Here is a 22,892-nt window from a genome sequence, read left to right as displayed (position 1 = left end):
GCACTGCACCCACTGCCTGAGCCATGCTCGTTCCATCTTAAAGCCCCTTTCTTGCAGCTTTTCATCATGCCCCAGATTCCTGCTGCATGGCTTCTCCTCATTACTCTCATGCCATGTCACCTTACCTGGCACCTCTGGGCTCTGTTAGGTGCCTGTGGCAGACAGAATAATGGTCCCCAAAGATGTCTACCTCTGAACTCCACAAAGCTGTGAATATGTGGCATTACATGGCAAGACGGTGTTTGCATATGTGACTAAGTTAAGGATCTTGAGATGGAGAAATGATTTTGGATTATTCTTATGGGCCCAATATAGTAGTAAGGGTTCTTATAAGAAGGGAGGCAAGAGGGTAAGAGCCAGAAACAGAGACGTGAAGATGGAAGCAGAGGTCAGAATGATGTGAGACCATGATCCAAGGAATGCAGCAGCCTCTAGAAACTGGATAGGGAAGGAAACAGATCCTCCAGTACAGCCTTCAGAAGGGATGTGGCCCTGCTGACACCTCCATTTTAGTCCAGTGAAATTCATTTCAGACTTCTGACCTCCAAAACTATGAGATAATAAATCTGTGGGGGTTTTTTTTGTTTTTTTGTTGCCCAGGCTGGAGTGCAGTGGTGCGATCTCGGCTCACTGCGAGCTCCGCCTCCAGGGTTCATGCAATTTTCCTGCCTCAGCCTCCTGAGTAGCTGGGACTACAGGCGCCCACTACGACGCCAGGCTAAATTTTTTGGTTTTTTTGTTTTTTGTTTTTTGTTTTTTTAGTAGAGACAGGGTTTCACCGTCTTGGCCAGGATGGTCTCAATCTCCTGACCTTGTGATCCACCTGCCTTAGCCTCCGAAAGTGCTGGGATTACAGGCATGAGCCACCATGCCCGGCCAAATCTGTGTTGTTTTAAGCCACAAAGTTTGTGGTAATTTGTTACAGCAGCAATAGGAAACTAATACCTCACTTGTGAGCCTTTGGGAGCCCTGGAGCTGCCTCAGGCTCATAAATCAATCCACCTCCCATCTCCCCACACCTTGCTGAGGTAACCCTGCGCCATCATTTCTGAAGAGGTGTGTAGGCTCTTCTGTACACCAGTGTAAGGTGTCTCTACCACAGGTCTCCACAGCCCTCCCCTTCCAGCTTGGGAACTAGGGAGGAAGGAGGAAGAGGCACTGCTTTGTAAAACCCCCATTCACTGCTTGCTCCTGGCTGTTCACCAGGCCTGCTTCCTTATAAGCCTCAGGACTAGGATCCCCATGGAGCAGATTTGGGGCTTTTCTTTTTCTCTAAGTCATATTTTTCTAATAGATGAAGGTGCCAAATCGCCTTACCTGCTATGAGAAGTGGAAAAGAAACCTTTTGTTTGAGTCCTCTGTGCTTGGTTCTGTAAGTAGTAAAGCAAATTCATGAAATCCTCTTTCTCTTGACAGAGCTTCACCTGGAAGCTTAAAGTTGACAAAGTTAGTATGAGAATTAGATTCACTAGACCATACCTGCCTTTCCCCTAAAGCAGCACAGAAACCCACTTTACCCAGCCAATCTGCTCTGCAGTGCACACCCTGCACCACTGGACCTTTCTGTTTTTCTCCTCAGGGCCTTTTCCAAGGCAGCAGGAGTCTGCTGGGTTCCAGCGAGCACAGTCCTGAACCACGGCAGTGTTATCACCCCTAGGAGCACCCCTCACCCAAAGGGGTGCAGAAGCAGTCAGTCCTGGAAGTTAGGAGCAATTCTGGGCGGCACCCTGCACTTTCCCAGGGGCCTCAGTGGAAAGAAGCCCCCACTACACGCAATGACAACCTTAACAACACCCTCTCGGATTGGCTTTTCCTCCTTCCTTAACTCATTCTCCTCACTTAATCTGTCCTCCTAACCTAGAATCACCTTCTAAATAAACTCTCTGCTCTAGCTCACCCGTGTAGTGCAGATAGTTTCAGATCTATAGCGGGCAATGAACAAGTAGTGACTGCTATGATTATTAGCAAGTGAGAGACGTCTGCTGTGTTGCAGAGGCTGTACCATGACTAAAAGGAGGGAGTCACCAAGAGACCACAGTGAAGTGAATAAAGGGAAGGAAGGGAAGCTTAACAAAGTGCAGATCAGTGTTGACCAATGTTGATGGAGCATATTGCATACCTAACTAATAGTAAAATCTGATAAGCAGATAATTCCATATGTGCCGTATTGTAGACATAGCCTCCACAAACCCACTGATGGTTTCCATAGCTTATTTAACATTACATCCTGAGCCATTTCCTTGAAGAGCTGATTTCTCAAAGTTTTCTTGGGTTTTCGTTATTACTTGGATTTTCTTTATTTTTCTTCTGAAGAGCCTATTTTAAAGAAGAATCCACACTCTCAGTGAAGAGAGCTACAGGGATGCCGTTCTTTTCCCTGCTGCCGTCTCACCCACTTCCCCTGCTTTCTCATCCTGACTTGGAGTCTAAGGTTATATCACTGTTAAATCTCAACAAATCAAAGATGCTAATGAGTCTACATTTCTCCCATTTTGCTGGCAAGCCTGGATCCTGTCTGGTCTGTTTTCTCCTGAGGAGCACCTGCTCAGCAATTCCGTTTGCTTCTGTAAAATCATTATTTGTGTTTCAGCCTGTACATCTGCCCAGAGGCAATGAATGCATGTTTTCAGTAGACATCCCCTAATACATATTTAAAATCAGTGTTAAAAAGAAGAGAATAATATAAACATTAAAAAGAATATTGTTTTACAGTTAAAAAGAATGAAGTAACGTCAACACAATTATAAATGCTTAGTAAATCAAATAATCTATTCAATAATAAATGAAGATACTCAAGCCATGGAGTGGTCCTGATGGAAGCAGCAGGAGCTCAGTCACTGCACTGACTGTGTCGTGTTTCTACCTTTCTCGTTTCCTTTGGGGATTGGTGCCAGTGGGAGGGAGGGAGGCGTCTCCTTGGCTTGGAACCCAAATGTTTGCTTTCATAATAGGAATGATATTTTCTGTCACTTCCACTGTATGAAAGGGCAAAAAATTGGTAAAATTGAATCCTAATGTGTAATGGCCAATTCACTGCTAATCCTGCTTACTTGGGAGACATGATGCAAAGGCACTGGCCACTGTGAAGTCCGTGTGCAGTGAGAAGGGAACTTGGAACCAGCATTTTTTCAGTTCGTATTTATATCAAGCACTTTCTTTTAGTTTTAACAAAAATCATGCCATTTAGGCAAAATGCCCAGATTATGGATGAAGAGTGGAAGACATAGCAAGGTGCTTTCCACGTCTCTCATCTGAGAAGTGGAAAAACCTTGTATATGACCTCAAAACATACATACTCCAAGAGGGTAAAAGGCACCAGTCTTGGGTGAATGTACAATCTTAGTGAATATGCACGAGGACAAGAATATACTCATATCCCTAAATGTTTAGAACCAGGCATGGATGTCCATCCAGAAACAGATTTCAAGTTCAGTTCATCAGGAATCATGTTTTAGCATCTTTTTTTTTTTTTTTTTTTTTTTTTTGATATGGAGTCTCGCCTGTGGTCCAGCCTGGAGTGCAGTGGCGCGATCTAGGCTCACTGCAAGCTCCGCCTCCTGGGTTCACGCCATTCTCCTGCCTCAGCCTCCAGAGTAGCTGGGACTAAGGCGCCCGCCACCATGCCCAGCTAATTTTTTTGTGTTTTTAGTAGAGACGGGATTTCACTGTGTTAGCCAGGATGGTCTCAATCTCCTGACCTCATGATCCTCCCGCCTCGGCCTCCCAAAGTGCTGGGATTACAGGTGTGAGCCACTGCGCCCGGCCTGTTTTAGCATCTTTTGAAGCAAAGATCACCTCACTCCTGAGGCAAGGTAATGAGAAGGCTCTTCATTCCATAAGACAAAAGAAGGCTGGAGCTGACTTCCCAGGGAAGACTACTCCTTTGAGGAAGTCTTAAAAAGCAATAACCCTGGAGGCCCAGCAGCGAGATTAATTTGCCCTACCATCCCTGTTTACTCCCAATCTCCTATGAGTCATTTGTTTCCATCCTTTATGTCTAAACATGCAAATATTGCTGCACTTACTACTCATTAGTTTAGCTAAAGGAAGTGCCCTTTAATTATACCTCTAAATAATGAACCTCCTTCATCACCTTGACAATCCGTGCACACTTAGAAGGAAGCAAGGTCTCATTATGAAGCAGCTACTGCATCCCTTGGTTACCTAGAAGATAGTTGCTTTGAGGCAATAGAAATGGGAGTCCAAAGACAAACAAGCCTTGTAATTGCACTAACTCCTTGTGGTTTTAGGTGCAAGAATAGTAAAAGTTAACCAGAAACATATTACACCTGAGGGAAAAAAGGGAAACTAGCATTTCTGAGAGGCTATAGTGTTCCAATCCCTAAACTCTTGATTTACATACATTAGGTCTAAACTACACAGTTACTTTTGAGGTTAAAACTTAACTCCATGTTATAAATACTGAAATTGAGGCTCTGAAAAATTAAGTCATTTGCCAAAGGTGTTGGACCAAGCACCATGCTCCAATGCTCCATGTTGTTTTCTATGATGTTCTTGTCTTGTTGAGAAGATTTAGATAGTTTGGCAGAACTGGGTATCCACCAAGTCTTCACTATATTTCTTCATTTGTCGATCTCAGCAGAAACTCACAGAAATAGTTTGCTACAGTGCAATCCCCAATGGCACTGGCAGATTGGAAAATACTATCTGTGAACATGTCTGCATGGTTCAGAAGAATAAAACACACTGTGTCATAGGTGGGGAAGTCATTCCCACTATCTGACTAGCCAATTACCTTTCATCTTTCAAGACCATACTCAGGGGTCACATCCTTCAGGAATACTTTCCTATAACTTCCTCCCCAATAGAGAGTTGACCTTACCTTCACGGTGAAAAGGTAAGAAAAGACTGTTACCACAGCATTTTTACACCTTACGATACTTATTTGTTCACTGGTTTATTTCTTCCACTGCATTGGACTATCATGTCTTGTTCACCTTTTTAATTTCTAGGAGTTTCTAACACAAATCTGTGTTTAATGAATGCTTCTTAATTTTTTAAAAAATTATCTAAATGGCATATGCTGATGTTCTACACTGTGGTTCCCAAACAGTGGTCCCTATATCTACAAGCACTATTTCAGCTACACAGGTACCACCTGAGGATGAAAACATCCAGAAAAAAAAAAAAAAAAAAAAAAAAAGCTGTCCTTTAACAGGTAAATAGTCTCTATGTGTCCATGTATGAAATGCTATTCAACAATAAGATGAACTATTGACTCATACAACATGAACGAATCTCAAAAAACATTATGCTAAGTAAGAGAACCTAGATAACAAAGACTACATATTATATGACTTAATTTACATTAAATTTCCATAAAAGGTGATTTGTAGAGACAGAAAGCAGATTAGTGGTGCCTAGGGCATGGGGTTGAAGTGGAAATCAACTGCAAATGAGCACCGACTTTTTTTGGATAATGGAAATGTTCTAAAACTGGATTGCAGTGATGGTTGCACAACTATATAAATTTACTTAACACCATTGAATTATACACTTACAATGAGTGAATCTTATGATGTATACATCATACCTCAATAAAGATTAAAAACAAGAACTGAAAAAAGAGGGAGGAAGGGGGGAAGGGAAGGGAGGAAGGGAGGAGGGAGGGAGGAAGAAAGGAAGGAAGGGAGAGGGAGGAAGGGAGAGGGAGGAAGGAAGGAAGAGGAAGGAAGGAAGGAGGGAGGGAAGGAAGGAAGGAAAGAAGGAAGGAAGGGAGAGGGAGGAAGGAAGGAAAGGAGAGGGAGGGAGGAAGGAAGGAAGGAAGGAAGGAAGGAAGGAAGGAAGGAAGGAAGGGAGGCAGGCATATTCTTTGAGCGTAAGGTGTTAGAGGATGAAATTCATCAATGCCAGAGTTGCCAGAAATTGAGTTAATACCAATAAGAATGGAGATGCAGGAAAGGAGGTCAAAATCTGACCATAAACTCCCCTCAAATCCCTGAGTATTCGCAGAACTGTGTATATACAGAGGAGACTTCAGGAACCCAGGGAAAGCAATGTCAGGAAAAGAAAATGAAAAGATCTGAGCAGGTATTTTAGCTACTGTTCACTGCAAAGGAGACAAATTTTGGAATTCCTCCAAGAAGGGCTAGGTAGACATCTAGAGTTTTCCAGTGAAATGCAGAAGAGATACACCTTAAAAGCACAGACTGTGTGCCAGGATTTAAGGTATGGCCCAGGACTAAGGGTAAATCTAAACAAACACATCACTATAAAGGATAAAACCAAACCTTCTACAAGTGCAAGTTAATCATCCAGTAATTTAACAAAAATCAACAATAACAGAATCCAGAGTTTCTACTATGTATTATCCATAATATCCAGTGTGCAATAAAAATTACTGGACATGTGGGGAAACAGAAAAATGTGACCTAAGGTCTAGAGTAAAATCATTCAAGAGAAACAGACCCTGATAGAACACAAATGTTGGAATTAGAAGAAAATAACTTTAAAACAGTATTCTACATGTTTACAAACTTAAAAGTAAGGATTGTCATAATGAATGAACTGATAGGGAATCTCAGCAGATAAATGAAACTATACAGAAATGTAAAATTTAGAGTGGAAAAATACAATATCTAAAGTGAAAATATGGATTTAGCACATAAGAGAATAGAAATGGAAGAAAGAGTGTCTCAAAAGTACCAAAGGACAGGAAAAAGTGAACAAGGCATTAAATAATTAATTGAAGGAGTGGTGGAAAACTCACCATGTTTGATTCGAAACAACATTGTAAAGACTGAATAAGATCAGCAAGCAAATACAAAGAAAACAACACCTAATCACACTATCCTCAACCTGTTGATGACCGAAAATAACTCTTTTTTTAATTATTATACTTTAAGTTTTAGGGTACATGTGCACAACGTGCAGGTTTGTTACATATGTATACATGTGCCATGTTGGTGTGCTGCACCCATTAACTCATCATTTAGCATTAGATATATCTCCTAATGCTATCCCTCCCCCCTCCCCCCACCCCACAACAGGTCCCGGTGTGTGATGTTCCCCTTCCTGTGTCCATGTGTTCTCGTTGTTCAATTCCCACCTATGAGTGAGAACATGCGGTGTTTGGTTTTTTGTCCTTGCAATAGTTTGCTGAGAATGATGGTTTCCAGCTTCATCCATGTCCCTACAAAGGACATGAACTCATCCTTTTTTATGGCTGCATAGTATTCCATGGTGTATATGTGCCACATTTTCTTAATCCAGTCTATCATTGTTGGACATTTGGGTTGGTTCCAAGTCTTTGCTATTGTGAATAGTGCCGCAGTAAACACATGTGTGCATGTGTCTTTATAGCAGCATGATTTATAATCCTTTGGGTATATACCCACTAATGGGATGGTTGGGTCAAATGGTATTTCTAGTTCTAGATCCCTGAGGAATTGCCACACTGACTTCCACAATGGTTGAACTAGTTTACAGTCCCACCAACAGTGTAAAAGTGTTCCTATTCCTCCACATCCTCTCCAGCACCTGTTTTTTCCTGACTTTTTAATGATGGCCATTCTAACTGGTGTGAGATTCTAACATTCTAACTGGTGTGAGATGGTATCTCATTGTGGTTTCTCTGTTTCTCATTGTGGTATCTCTGTTCCTTTGGAGGGGGAGAGGTACTCTGATTTTTAGCATTTTCAGCTTTTCTGCTCTGTTTTTTCCCCATCTTTGTGGTTTTATCTACCTTTGGTCTTTGATGATGGTGACGTACAGATGGGGTTTTGGTGTGGATGTCCTATCTGTTAGTTTTCCTTCTAACAGTCAGGACCGTCAGCTGCAGGTCTGTTGGAGTTTGCTGGAGGTCCACTCCAGACCCTGTTTGCCTGGGTATCAGCAGTGGAGGCTGCAGAACAGTGAATATTGATGAACAGCAAATGTTGCTGCCTGATCGTTCCTCTGGAAGTTTTGTCTCAGAGGAGTACCTGGACGTGTGAGGTGTCAGTCTGCCCCTGCTGGGAGGTGCCTCCCAGATAGGCTACTCAGGGCTCAGGGACCCACTTGAGGAGGCAGTCTGTCCGTTCTCAGATCTCAAGCTGCGTGCTGGGAGAACCACTACTCTCTTCAAAGCTGTCAGACAGGGACATTTAAGTCTGCAGAGGTTTCTGGTTTTCTGCCGCCTTTTGTTTGGCTATGCCCTGTCCCCAGAGATGGAGTCTACAGAGGCAGGCAGGCCTCCTTGAGCTGCGGTGGGCTCCACCCAGTTCTAGCTTCCTGGCTGCTTTGTTTACCTACTCAAGCCTTGGCAGTGGCGGGCACCCCTTCCTCAGCCTCGCTGCCACCTTGCAGTTTGATCTCAGACTGCTGGGCTAGCAATGAGCAATGAATGAAAAACAGATTCATAGGAAAGAAAGAAGAGCACTGGAAATGGTAATTATGTAAATAAATACAAAGACTGTCCTTCCTTCCTTCATTTCTTTAAATGACCATGACTGTTAAATCCAATGATTATAACTGTGTATTGTGGGGCATATAATGTATTTAAAGGCAAAGGAACAATAGAACAACAACAAAAAAAGGATGGAGGTGTTAAATGAGTTCTACTGATGGAAAGTTCTTAAACTTTATGTGAAGTGTTACAATGTTAACTCTAAGAATACTGTGATAAGACAAAGATGCATATTAAGGAAGGCCCCCTTTAGGTCAGAGTCTATGAGTACTCAGGCAAAGGGAGGAGTACTCCCAAGCTCCAGATGTCGTAGGTTTCTTGAAACAGACAGACAAAAGGGCAAAGGTAGTATCATTGGCAAGAACTGTTCCTTATATATGGGCCACAGGTAGGAAAGGAGAAATTGGACCAGGAATATCTAGAGAATGCTGAAGGAAAATGCTGTAGAGGTGCGCGAATAAAGAAGGAGGGCCCAGTCTCACCTTCAAACCCTGAACTGGAAGTTGGGCACATGTCCAGAGTTGCTTATTTGGCATGAAACAGGATTCTCGAAAGCCTAGAGAGAAAATTCTGAGGTTTGGACGTGGGAAAGTAAGAGAGCACCAACAGATATAAGTTTAAGGCATTTGGAGAATGACTTAGGAGTGTGGGATTTGCTCCTTCCAGGATGCACACAATAGTGTCAGCCTTGCCTCAATATGGACCCGTGCTAAGGCCCCAAGAAGTGGAGAGAAATACCTGAAAGAGCAGGTGCCTTCTTTCCCTTTGTAAACAGAAAAATCACTCTCAATTCAAATTGTTGATAATAGTCATGGAAGTGATTAGGGTGAAAGAGTCTGAAAAAGTGATGGTTTTAGCCATAAATTAGATGTTTGAAGGGGAAAATTATAGGTAGTATTGATGAGTTGGGTGGGTATCCACAAAGATCTCAGAAATTATTGCTCATATGCACCAAGAGTCTCCCATGTTTATTTGGAAAATATTTTGAATCCTCATTGCTTATCTCCAGGTCTCTCAGCCATTTTTCCCTCAAGAGGTAAACAGCCTTCTGACAGCCCAATAGAGGCTTTCCTGCCAGTTTCCTTATAATCTTCTAAGCTAATTAAAGGTACAACCATAGTTTGACATTCCCTTCTCTGTATCAGTGAGAATGAGTTGGCATTTGTTTCAACACTGTTCTGATTCCAGTGTCCAAAGTAGAAAACAGAGAACAGTGCTAGAACTATTCCTATGCTAGACCCCATGGCTCCACATGCCTGTCTTTTCTTCAGCAAACAGTAACTTCTTATGTGTTCATGGGAAAGACAGAACTCTGCCTCTCCCAACAGGAAAGCCTAACATCTGCCTCCTCAGCATCACATGAAATGTTAGATACTCAGAACCCCTGTCCCTCTGTTTAGGCTGCCCTGGAAGTGGACAGCTTTACTAAACTATTACTAGGCCTATTACTATAGCCCTCTCACATGGTCTGCTTCTGTTTCCATCAAACACAACTATGTCAAATGTTTCATTAGTCACAAATACAGGGAACAATAAGGCTATAGCTATTTGGACACAAAGCAAAGACAGAGTCTTATATCTATTATCTAGACTCAAAAAGTGAGCCCACAAATGGGTTATAAATATGAATTGGAACTTGAAGAATTATCTGATATCAGCCACTTATTTTTCTGCCTGTAAACACAGACATAAAATGAGTCTTATAAGCCAAGAGCAAAGATACACATTCGGGATTATTACAAAACACTAAAAATATCCCTCTGCCACATCTAGCAACAATATGTCACATTAGGAACCCAGAGAAGAAGAAAAAAAAGCATTCCTTAGGGAGGTTGAGTGTAGAACAAGGCTGTGTCTACACTGTGCCCCCATGAAGTACGTATTCATTCACTTATCCATTCATCAAGAAGTTTTGGTCAAGATCAAATTTAAAAATGAACAAGCATATTTCAGGGACAAATTTTCATTATGGAGCAGTCAAAGGAATGTAGGCTTTGGAGTTTCTCATATCTGTTTGCCACTCAGCTCTGTCTCTTTTTATCTGTGTGACCTTAGGTGAGTCACTTCACTTCTCTGAGCCTTAGTATCCTCATTTGTAAAATGAGGATAAATATGAACACCTCAGCAGTCGTTATGAAGATTCAGTGATGTAATGAATGTAAGGCAAGATTAACATAGTGACAGCAGAACACTTGACCCATGGAGGTGTTTTGTTGGCCATCATGGTCTCACACTCACATGCAGAGATAGACAGATAACTGATTGAGATTTAGAAACTGTAGATGAAATAACCACAGTTCTGCTGTGGAATGCATTTAATACGTGCTTTTTTTTTTTTTTTTTTTTTTTAAGCAGCAGCTACTTCATACCAGTCACTGGAGCAGCGAGTATACTGGCAAACTGGCAAACAGAAGTATGGCAAACAGAACTGACAAACAGAAAATCACATTCAGATTGTTGTCTTAAAATACCATTTGCACTAAAAGATTCCAGGGTCTATTAAAGAAGCAGCTGATTCTGAGTTGGGGCAAAAATGAACAAGATAAGCCTAGATCTGATTGGCTATGTGCAGGAAATACTGGGACAGAGGAACACATGAGAGTGCAAATAACAACTTCCAGACTGGGAAAATCTATTATCCTGTGTTCTTCAACAGATAAATTGCAAAGAAAAGAAAACAGTGAACATATAAGCTATAGATTAAAAAGTTTTGTAAAACATAAATTAGTTTTTTCATGGGCAAAACTCAACTACGGTGTCTAGGGATACAGATTTAAGTGATAAAACGGGAGAGAGGTGAAGACTGTAAAAGTCAAGACAATGGATACTTTTGGGAGGAGAGTAGTGGTTGAGAGGAGAGTAGTGGTTGGGAGGGGAGTCGTGGTTGGGAGGGGAGTAGCGGTTGGGAGGGGAGTAGCGGTTGGGAGGGGAGTAGCGGTTGGGAGGGGAGTCGCGGTTGGGAGGGGAGTAGCGGTTGGGAGGGGAGTCGCGGCTGGGAGGGGAGTCGCGGTTGGGAGGGGAGTCACGGTTGAGAGGGGAGTAGCGGTTGGGAGGAGAGTCGTGGTTGGGCGGAGAGTCGTGGTTGGGAGGAGAATAATGGTTGACATTGGGATGGGGTGCAGGGAAGGGGCTTCTGCACAGCTGGTAAGGTTCCAATTCTTGGCCTGGGTGTGGCTATAAGGATGCTTACTCCATAATAGTTCATTAAGTTCTGCACTTGTTTTGTGTAGCTTTATACATCTTGCTTTAGGATAAAAAGTAACTTAAGTGGAAGAAACAGCATGTGTTGAGGGCTGCTGTGTGCTAGAGACTTTTCTGGGCCCTACGGCAATGAGCGAGGCTCAATCCTGGCCCTGAAGCTTAGAGTTTAGTAAGAGAGAAAGGTAATTACAGTACCATGATCAGGGATAGATGGGAGCTATATACAGAAGACCGTCTGGGAGGGATCACCTAACTGGGCCTGGGGGTAGTGGAAGGCTTGCATGGAGCAGCAGGGAGAGGACCTGACACTGTTTCAACACCCACCATTCTAAAGATACTGGGATGAAATCAACCCTGTGTTGGCTCTAAAAGGGAACCAAAATGGGCTTGTTGGGAGGATGTAGGCAGATAAATTGTTCACAGGCCCTTGCTATGCATTTTACACATCTTCACCTCAGTGTCTCATTACCCCATTACTCAGATGTGAGGTAACTGTGGCTTGGAAAGATTAGAAAACAACTGGCTCTGTATCAACTGGCCAGGAAATAGAAATGCTGAGTTTTGAATCAAGTGTGCATTCTTTTGCCAGAGGAATAGTGCATCTAGGGTCCTGGACAGGTACAGGTCATTAGTCTATAGGAGTGAGCAGCCCAGATCACGAGATGAGGAGGATGGCAACAGACAAGAAACATATATATATATATGTACACACACGCACACACACACACACACAGCCTCTGCCTCTAACCAGATCCTCTGGGTCTCTGCCATATGGGCCATATGGAATCCATACCGGTCATTTCTCTGTATATTCTCTCACCCCCAAGGATATGGGAGGGGGGCCTTTAAATCTCCTTATGAAGGAAGGATCCCTTCCTATTGGAATCAGGGCTGTACATGAAGGACCCCAGTTCCTCCACGCTAGACACATCCCCAGAAGCAGCACCTAATGGGCAACACTGTGGAGTCATTTGCCACCCAGACCAGGGGTATTCCACAGACACTTATTCCAGAAAACTGAAGCTGGGCCACAAAGAAGGCTCTCATCCTTGCTGCCATTTGCCCTGGACCACTTCAAAATGTGACACATCGGGCTGCAGTGAGCCGAGATTGTGCCACTGTACTCCAGCCTGGGTGACAGAGCGAGACCTTGTCTCAGAAAAAAAAAAAAAAAAACGTGGCACATCCACTGGGACTATGTTCTGGGCAGGCCCTTGGCTTCAAGAGTGAAATTCTGTGACTTCTCACTTAACAGTTATGAGAAGTCTTTCACCAAGCAGTGTCATAGGCTGAACATTGACACTACGATCTGCTCAGTAATGAGGAGCAGACCCCACACCTCACAAAGTGCTCGCAGCCTAGCCTGCCCAGCTGTGATGTCTAGTACCTGCTCACATGTAGCCAGGAAGCATTCACGTGAATGGCTGATAAAAGAGGCCAAGCCAGTGAGACTTTCTCACTGCACTTGATCACTAAGGGCTGTTCCATTTCTGCATTTCTTCTAATAGCAGTTTATCCAGAGAGACAGAGAGAGGCAGAACATTGGAAACCTGTTCATTAAGAAGATTTTAGCATGGTGTCAACCCCCGTAAGTCATAAGTCCCTAATAAACTTAAAGCTTTTTGTCTGTGGAGTAAAACACAAATGGTCACTTAAAATCTTGAGGCCGGGCGCGGTGGCTCACGCTTGTAATCCCAGCACTTTGGGAGGCCGAGGCGGGTGGATCACGAGGTCAGGAGATCGAGACCACGGTGAAACCCCGTCTCTACTAAAAATACAAAAAATTAGCCGGGCGTGGTGGCGGGCGCCTGTAGTCCCAGCTACTCGGAGAGGCTGAGGCAGGAGAATGGCGTGAACCCGGGAGGTGGAGCTTGCAGTGAGCCGAGATTGTGCCACTGCACTCCAGCCTGGGCGACAGAGCGAGACTCTGTCTCAAAATTATATGACAACACATCAATGTTATTTGTTTTCTCTGTCTGCCATCTGGCCCTCACCCTCCCTTTACCCTTCTATTTGCCTTCCACTGCCTTGCTAAGACACATTTCCCAAATCCTCATTTCGTCCTTGCCCTGGATTTGCTGCTGGTAAGGAAATCTAATCATAGCTAACATGTAATAAGCACTTAAATGTTTCAGTGGTATCAATTCATTTAATTTGAGGGATATTGATATACCAGCAACGACATTAGAGAGAGATATTAGAAATACTTGAATGGATTTTTAAAAATTTTAATAGTTACCCATTTATTTTAATGCATAGGAGAAAAGGTGTAACTTACACATTAAAACATGACTTCACAATTATAAAATGAAATAAAATTATTTTAGACTTGGTGTGGTAGCTCACGCCTGTAATCCCAACACTTTGGGAGGCCAAGGCGGGTAGATTGTTTGAGTCCAGAAGTTGGAGATCAACCTGGGCAACGTGGCAAAACCGCTCTCTAATAAGAATCCAAAAAATTAGCCAGACATGGTGCTACACATCCATAGTCCCAGCTACTCGGGAGGCTGAGGTGGGAGAATCACCTGAGCCCAGGAGGTCGAGGCTGCAGTGAGCCGAAATCGCACCACTGCACTCCAGCCTGGGCAACTGGAGTGAGACTCTGTCTCAAATACTTAAGTAAAAGTAAGCTAGTTTAAATAAAAATATTAAGAAAGTGACAGAAGAGGTATGTGAATTTGTTCATTTATTTAACAAATACTTCCTTTGAGAGACTCCTACCTGGCAGGCATTTCTGTGGAGCCTGCAAATACAACAGGGAACAAAGGAGACAAAGACCCTGGACCTTCAAAAGACCCGAAAAAACCCTTTAAGAAACAAGTTATCCAAATGGCCAATAAACACATGAAAAGGTGCTCAACTTCATTATATGTTGGGGAAATGCAAAATTTAAATCCACAGTGAGCTATACCAAGCACCCACCATAATGGCTTGAAAAAATAAATTTTAAAAGAGATGATACCAGGATTCGGCAAGAATGCAGAGCAACTGGGAGTTTTGTGTATTGCTTGTGGGAGTATAAATTGGTACAGCCTCTTTAGAAAAGTATTTGGCAATATCTGCTAAAGTGGACCCAGTAGTTCCATTCCTAGTCGCCTACCCAGCCGAAAAATACATGTGCTTACTAAAAGACATGTATAATCTTTGAGAAATAAACAGGTCTCAGAAAATGCTAATTGAAAGAACTAAAACCTATTCTGGAGCAAAGAAGTAGCAGCAGCAATAAGACATTATCTATGTCCATGAGGATAGTAGATTACTGTCATTGAACACACTTTCTCTGAGTGTATACTGTGTTCTGGATTTTATGCTGGACGCTTGAAATACAGGACTAAATCCAAGGTGTCCCTTACCCTCTCAGGAATACACAGTCACTCACCTTACAACCAGGAAAGCTAAGCCTTCTAAACAAACTTTGCTCAAGGAAATTTGGATGAAGGAACATCAAGATGGGTAACCTTGGTTTACATTCTATATAAATATGTTTATGTAAATATATAGTATCTCTCCATAAGAGTAGGAACTTTGTATTATTTCCTACTATATCCCCCAGAACTAGAGCTGTGTCTGACTCACAGTAGGGGCTCTGTAAGTATATGCTGGCTGCCTGGATGGATGGATGGATGGATGGATGGATGGATGGAAATGAACAGGGATGAGAAGAGCTCCAGAATCTGCAGACAAACTGCCCACACAGGAGACAGGGAACTCCCACCATATAAAGGAATATTCCACAGAAGAGTCTGACAAACCCTACTTATCAGGGTTGTCTGCCAAGGACACTCACCAGCAGTTGGAACTGTTACAATCAACCATGGAGGCTTCTATTTTTTTCACTTCAGACATAGATTAATATTTCAGTAAAACAAGGTTCTAATTCACAACCAAGACCTTTAGTTTAATCAGCAAAGGAAAAGAAGTCTGGGAACATTATTGCCTCGCTTGTGTTTTTCCATTGCATTCCTGGCTGGGTTTACCTTTTTGGCCTTTAATTATTCCATTCTCTCACATGGCCTTTATCTCAGACACTTTGGGATGAAAATGTGATTTGCCATTAGAGGTTTCAGCAAAAATCACACTCAAGTCAGCAAATTGAGAGCCTGATAAAGCAACAGAGGGTTGGGGCAAGGCTTTGGAAGGATGTCTTTAAAGTGTTTTTAATTAAATCTGTGTTATTATTTAGGATGGTCAAGAATCATTTACACGCAATATAGGGTCTATTTGGAATCTCAGTCGTGCTGTTCTTATAACTGTAGCATTAGTCATGCAACCTAAGGGCAATGTGACAAGTTTGCTTCTTCAGCCAAATATTTGTGAGTAGCACCTACTGTGTATACCTACCTTATACTAGGCACGAACCAGGTTCTGTGGGCAGTCACCAAGAAATACTTGGCAAAGCTCCTGTCCTATCATGTCAGGGGCTGGACAACATAACCAGGTCATAATATAACAGAAGGGGGAAGGAGAGGGTCAAAGGCACAAACATCACCTAAGCCTCTCTGTGCCAGGATCTGCTCTACGAGCTTTGCCTACATTTACTCTTTTATTCGTCACAGCAGTCTGTGAAGAGGAATCATTATTCCATGTCATAGATGGGAGACCTATGAGAATTGAAATGGCTTATCTTAGCCATACAGCTCCTTAACTGGTCTCTCTAAAAACCTGCTCTTACTAGGACATATCTTGATGCCAACATTTTAGACCACATTGAAGGGTGTTATTAAAACCAATTCCCAAAATTCATTATTAGATTAATAAAGGGTGATGTTGAGGACAGAGCCTTCCACATCACAGAATGTCTTCTTTGGAAAACCCACAGAAGGATTTCTTTTTTTTTTTTTTTTGAGACGGAGTCTCGCTCTGTCGCCCAGGCTGGAGTGCAGTGGCGCAATCTCGGCTCACTGCAAGCTCCGCCTCCCGGGTTCACGCCATTCTCCTGCCTCAGCCTCTCCGAGTAGCTGGGACTACAGGCGCCCGCCACCACGCCCGGCTAATTTTTTTTTGTATTTTTTAGTAGAGACGGGGTTTCACCGTGGTCTCGATCTCCTGACCTCGTGATCCGCCCGCCTCGGCCTCCCAAAGTGCTGGGATTACAAGCGTGAGCCACCGCGCCCGGCCCCACAGAAGGATTTCTATCTGGACTCCATACAAGAAAAAAATCCATTTTTCTTTAACAAGAGATAACTTTTAATTTTATGGACATAATAAGACAATATTACATCAAGTTTCATTTTGCATTGGCTGCTACAAAGCTTAGAACCAATTGTGTGACCCTCTGCTAAAGACTATAAACTCTGTCATCATACATTCAGGGCGCAAAGCATATACACCTCCTTCAAGGGTTCATCTTAACATTCCCTCTCAGTCTGCGTTCCCAAAAAGCAAAGCCCAGTGCAAAAGTTTATGACCTTCTCCTTCACAATAAAGAGTACAAGCCCAGGGAGAGGACTGTGAGAGGTAAGAGAATGAGACAGAGAATGAGGGAGGTAAACAAAAGGGTAGGTTATCAAGCTGGATACCTCTTCTGATCAAGTTCAGCTGATTGCTCTTCCAAAGCAATTATTTTTTGTTTGTTTTTATTTTTGACCTTCAACTTTTAACTTCTGGGGTACATGTGCAGGATATGCAGGCTTGTTACATAGGTAAATGTGTGCCATGGTGCTTTGCTGCACAGATCATCCCATCACCTAGGTATTAAGCCCAGCATCCATTAGATATTCTTCAGGATGCTCTCTCTTCCCCTACCTCACTCCCAACAGGCCCCAGTGTGTGTTGTGCCCCCTAATGTGTTGATGTGTTCTCGTCATTCAGCTCTGACTTATAAGTGAGAACATGTATGTTTTGTTTCCAGTTCCTATGTTAGTTTGCTAAGGATAATAGCTTTTAGCTCCATTCGTATCCCTGCAAAGGACATGCTCTCATTCCTTTTCATGGCTACAGAGTATTCCATGGTGTATATATACCACATTTTGTTTATCCAGTCTATCATTGATGGACATTTGGATTGATTCCATGTCTTTGCTATTGTGAATAGTGCTGCAGTGAACATACATGTGCATATATCTTTATAATAGAATGATTTCTATTCCTTTGGATATATACCCAGTAATGAGATTGCTGGGTCAAATTGTATTTCTGCCTCTAGATTTTTGCAGCATCGCCACACTGTCTTCCACAATGGTTGAACTAAATTACACTCCCACCAACTGTATAAAGGTGCTCCTTTTTCTCTGTAAACTCATCAGCATCTGGTGTTTCTGGACTTTTTATTTTTAGCCATTCTGACTGGCATGAGATGGTATCTCATTGTGGTTTTGACTTGCATTTCTCTAATGATTAATCAGTGATGATGAGCTTTCTGTAAATATGTTTGTTGGCTGCAAGAATGTCTTCTTTTGGGAAGTATCTGTTGATGTCCTTTGCCCACTTTTTAATGTTTTTTTTTTTCCTTGTACATTTGTTTAAGTTTCTTGTAGGCTCTGGGTATTAGACCCTTGTCAGATGGATAGATTGCAAAAATGTTCTCCCATTCTATAGGTTGTCTGATCACTCTGATGATAGTTTCTTTTACCGTGCAGAAGCTCTTTAGTTTAATTAGATCCCATTTGTCAATTTTTGCTTTTGTTGCAATTGTTTTTGGTGTTTTCGTCAGGAAATCTTTGCCCATGACTATGTCCTGAATGTTATTGCCTAGGTTTTCTTCTAGAGTTTTCACAGTTTTGGGTTTTATATTTGAGTATTTAATCTATCTTGAGTTAATTTTTGTATAAAGGTGTAAGGAAGGGGTCCAGTTTCAAGTTTTTGCATATGACTAGCCAGTTCTTCCAGCACCATTTATTAAATAGGGAATCCTTTCCCCATTGCTTATATTTGTGAGGTTTGTCAAAGATCAGATGGTTGTAGGTGTATGGTCTTATTTCTGAGTTATTTATTCTGTTCCATTGGTCTATGTGTCTGTTTTTGTACCAGTACCATGCTGTTTTGGTTACTGTACCCTTGTAGTATAATTTGAAGTCAGGTAGCATGATGCCTCCAGCTTTATTCTTTTTTCTTAGGATTGTCTTGGCTATTCAGGCTCTTTTTTAGCTCCATATGAATTTTAAAATACTTTCTTCAAATTCCATTAAGAATGTCAATGGTAGTTTAATGGGAATAGCATTGAATCTATAAATTACTTTGGGCAGTGTGACCATTTTCACAACATTGATTCTTCCTATTCATGATCATGGAACATTTCTCCATTTGCTTGTGTCCTCTCTGACTTTCTTGAGCAGTGGTTTGTAGCTCTCCTTGAAGAGGTCTTTCACTTCCCTTGTTAGCTGTATTCTTAGGTATTTTCTTCTCTTCATAGCAATTGTGAATGGGAATTCCTTAATGATTTGGCTCTCTGCTTGTCTGTTCTTGGTGTATAGGAATGCTAGTGATTTTTGCACACTGATTTTGTATCCTGAGACTTTGCTGAAGTTGCTTATCAGCTTAAGAAGCTTTTGGGCTAAGATGATGGGATTTTCTAGATATAGGATCATGTCATCTGCAAGCAAAGATAACTTGATTTCCTCTCTTTCTATTTGAATACCTTTCATTTCTTTCTCTTGCCTGATTTCCTGGGCCAAACTTCCAACCCAATTTGAATAGAAGTGATGAGAGAGGGCATCCTTGTCTTCTGCCAGTTTTCAAGGGGAATGCATCCAGCTTTTACCCATTCAGTATGATATTGGCTGTGTGTTTGTCATAGATGTCTCTTAGTATTTTTAGTATGTTCCTTCAATATCTAGTTTATTGAGAGTTTTTAACATGAAGGGATGTTGAATTTTATCAAAGGCCTAGGGTGGGTACTGACCTGTTGTTGGCCTGGATGCTCCTGTAGGGGGTATCTGGAGACCCCTGTTGGGAGGTCTCACCTAGTCAGGAAGGACAGGATCACGGACCTACTTAAACAAGCAGTCTAGCCGGGCACAGTGGCTCACACCTGTGATCTCAGCACTTTGGGAGGCCGAGGCAGGTGGATCACCAGGTCAGGAGTTCGAGACTAGCCTGGCAAACATGGTGAAACCCTGTCTCTACTAAAAATACAAAAATTAGCCGGACGTGGTGGCATGCACCTGTAATCCCAGCTACTCAGGAGGCTGAGGCAGCAGAATCACTTGAACCTGGGAGGCAGAGATTGCAGTAAACCGAGATCGCGCTATTACACTCTAGCTTGGGCGACACAGCGAGACTCAGTCTCAAAAAAAAAAAAAAAAAAAAAAAAAAAAGCAGCAGTCTGGGTGCTTTTTGGTAGAGCAAGTGTGCAGTGTTGGGGGTAAGCCTTCCTCGTGCAGATTGCTTGGACTCTCCAGAGCCAGCAGGCTGGAAAAGCTGAGGTGACTGAACTGCAGAGATTTTGGCCACCCCTCCCACCGGGGGCTCCATCCCAGGGAGGGATCAGAGTTTTATCCATGTAACCGTGGCTGGAGTTGCTAATATTCTTGCAGGGAGGCCCCACCCAGTCAGGAGGGATGGATTGGGGTCCCACTTGAAAAAGCTATCTGGCCACGATCTGGCACAGCCTCTGTGCTGTGCTATGGGGGATTCTTTCTTGACCGAACCACCTGGACTCCCCGAAGCCTGCAGGCTAGAATGACTGAGTCAACCTCACCGCAGAAATGGCGGCCGCCCCCACCTCAGGAGCTCATTCGTCTCAGGCATTCTCCAGCCTGTTGCCCCTGCTAGCTGGAATTCCAAGCCAGTGGGTCCTAACTTGTGAGGTGCCATGGAAGTGGGGTCCACAGAACGACACTTCTTAGCTCCCTGGATTCAGCCTGCTTTCTAGGGGGGTGTACGGATGGATCTCCCGCCTTGCTAGGATTCCTGGGGCCAGAGCCTATAAAATTCCTGGGTCTCTGAGTGAGCCTGAGTGACTGCTCTGCCAAGACTCCACACAGTTCTGTTTATCAGACCCAGGACCCTGATGGCATGGACTCATGAGGGAATCTCCTGATCTGCAGGTTGCAAACATCTATGGAAGAAGCCTGTTTTTCCGGTAGGGGTCACGCAATCACTCACAGCTTCCCTTGGCTGGCGTTGGGGGTTCCTTTGGCTCTGCACCGCTCCAGGGTGGGCTGTCTCCCCACCCTGCTTTTCTTCCTTCTGCATTGGTCAAGTCTTCCACCTATTCAGTCCCAATGCCAGAACCTGGATATTTCCGAAGAAGGTGCTGAATTCACTTGCTGTTTTCATTCTCTATGCGACATGGACTACAGCTGTTTCTAATTGGCCATCTTGGACTCTTCCCCCAAGACATTTTCTAATAATCCAAAGCAATTACTAACTAAAAATAATTAACTATTGTGTCTTGTGTGAGAAGAGAAAGAAGAGTTTATCCACTGGCGCCGGTCTCCAATCAGCCCAAGATTTTTTCCAGGAGCATTCATTCCCCTGCATACCTGAGTGGCAGGGGCATGAATTCTGCCACTCTTCCGGGACAATCAGGGAGCCCCCCTAATGGAGTGAGGTGCTGTTGGGTTGCACCTTTGGGAAGGCCATCCCTGGGCAGCAGCTGGGTGAACCACACAGAGTATTTGCCATGAAGGCAGCTAGTGCCAAGTGGCCATGCCCTCACCTTTCCTGCCCCAGATGGTGCCCAGGTCAGAGGGAGCCCAGAGACATGTATGGCACATCTATCCAGTTTCCCTTCCATGACTACTATTTCTTTTTAAAAGAAATCTTGTATTGATTTTATTCTCACAAGCCATATTCAGTTTTTGATGGGTCAAGGTACAGATAAAATTAAACAATTGTTTGTTTTGTGCTAATTCACTCTCTTTCATGAAAGTTGTATCCTCAAGGCACCCCTTCTTTTTTACCCCCTGGAGTGACCCAGAGTGGCTAAAGTGGGTACCTGAGGATGTCTTGTCACAACCACTACCTGTTGTCACCACCTCTTTACCACAAAAATGTACCCTTGAATGGAATGTCTCAGGCCAAGCGTAAAGATTTTGTTTCCTGAAGGATTTCCTCTCAGCCTTGCTTACTACTGTCATTGGAAATCCAAGATTGTACAAAGACAGCATGTCTTTGGAATCCCCAGCACTGAGCACTCTGTCTGGCATTGTGAGCCCTTGAATGTTTTTTTTTTTTCACTAAACCAAATAATTAACAATCATTATATCAAAATAATAACCATTTATTGAGCATTTGCTATATGCCCAACAGCACACTGGCTGGTTTGCCTTGTTTAATCTTCACACAACTCAACTATTACCAGCTGTGGCTCAGTTATATAATCTGATAAGAAAACCTACTTTCTATGGTTATAAATTTTGCTAGAAATAATTCATATACCTGACTCTGAAAAGCAGGGAGCTTCCACTAACCCACTATGGAGCCCTTATAGAGTTTGTCATCTGAAGACGCTTCTCTTTCTCTTGACTCCCTTGGTCTCAAGGGTTGCCTTTTCAACTGCATGAGTCACAGCCCCATCTACTGACTATAATAAAAATAATCTACCTTTCTGGAATTCAGCAGCAAGGCAGACTTTAATTACTTACTGTCTTCAAGGACCCCAATGTGTAATTAGTTTGATTGGCGCTTATAATTAAATGGTCAGCCAAGGACATGGGAGGATGCCTTTGGCTTGGGCATTCTTTTCTTTTTCTGGACTGAGAATTGTAACCTAAGAAACAAAGGCCCACCTGGGTGCTGAGCTGCCCAATGGCCTGGGATGCAGAGGGAGCATTTGGAGATAGTGAGGCTGCTCTTTATGCAGGACAGCTCTGCTCACTGACAGAATTGCCTATGGTGTAGGCAGGGGGTGGTAAAAAACCACCCCATCCTCAAATACTTCTCACTGAGCTTCTCTGATTGCCCTGCCCTGATACCTGAAGTTCTGCCTCTTGTTATGCATGGGGTACAGGTACCTAATAACCCTATAAAAATGCAGAGGTTCTGGCTGGGCACGGTGGCTCACGCCTGTAATCCCAGCACCTTGGGAGGCTGAGGCGGGCAGATCACGATGTCAGGAGATCGAGACTAACAGGATCGATCTGGCAGATAACGATGTCAGGAGATCGTGGCTAACACGGTGAAACCCCGTCTCTACTAAAAAATACAAAAAAAATTATCTGGGCATGGTGGCGGGAGCCTGTAGTCCCAGCTACTCGGGAGGCTGAGGCGGGAGAATGGCATGAACCCGGGAGGCGGAGATTGCAGTGAGCCGAGATCATGCCACTGCACTCCAGCCTGGGTGACAGAGTGAGACTCCGTCTCAAAAAAAAAAAAAAAAAAAAAAGTTCTCATTGAGAAG

General features: G+C 43.2%; 1 protein-coding gene and 1 long non-coding RNA gene across 2 annotated transcripts in view; one reads left to right on the top strand and one right to left on the bottom strand.

Moving 5' to 3' along the window:
- Nucleotides 1-22,892, top strand: part of CLSTN2 (calsyntenin 2) — a 643,984-nt gene that overhangs the window by 552,530 nt on the left and 68,562 nt on the right. The gene's annotated exons all lie outside the window — the stretch shown is intronic.
- Nucleotides 1-22,892, bottom strand: part of LOC116461642 (uncharacterized) — a 33,460-nt gene that overhangs the window by 2,052 nt on the left and 8,516 nt on the right. The window contains exon 3 of the long non-coding RNA XR_004246156.2: nucleotides 1,318-1,431. This is a non-coding gene — a long non-coding RNA (uncharacterized LOC116461642). The remainder of the gene's footprint in view (nucleotides 1-1,317; nucleotides 1,432-22,892) is intronic.

Source organism: Hylobates moloch, unplaced genomic scaffold (assembly GCF_009828535.3).
Source record: "Hylobates moloch isolate HMO894 unplaced genomic scaffold, HMol_V3 SCAFFOLD_22, whole genome shotgun sequence".
Lineage (NCBI taxonomy): Eukaryota > Metazoa > Chordata > Mammalia > Primates > Hylobatidae > Hylobates > Hylobates moloch.
The sequence above is the reverse complement of the archived record's forward strand: the minus strand, read 5'-3'. Positions and strand labels throughout refer to the sequence as shown.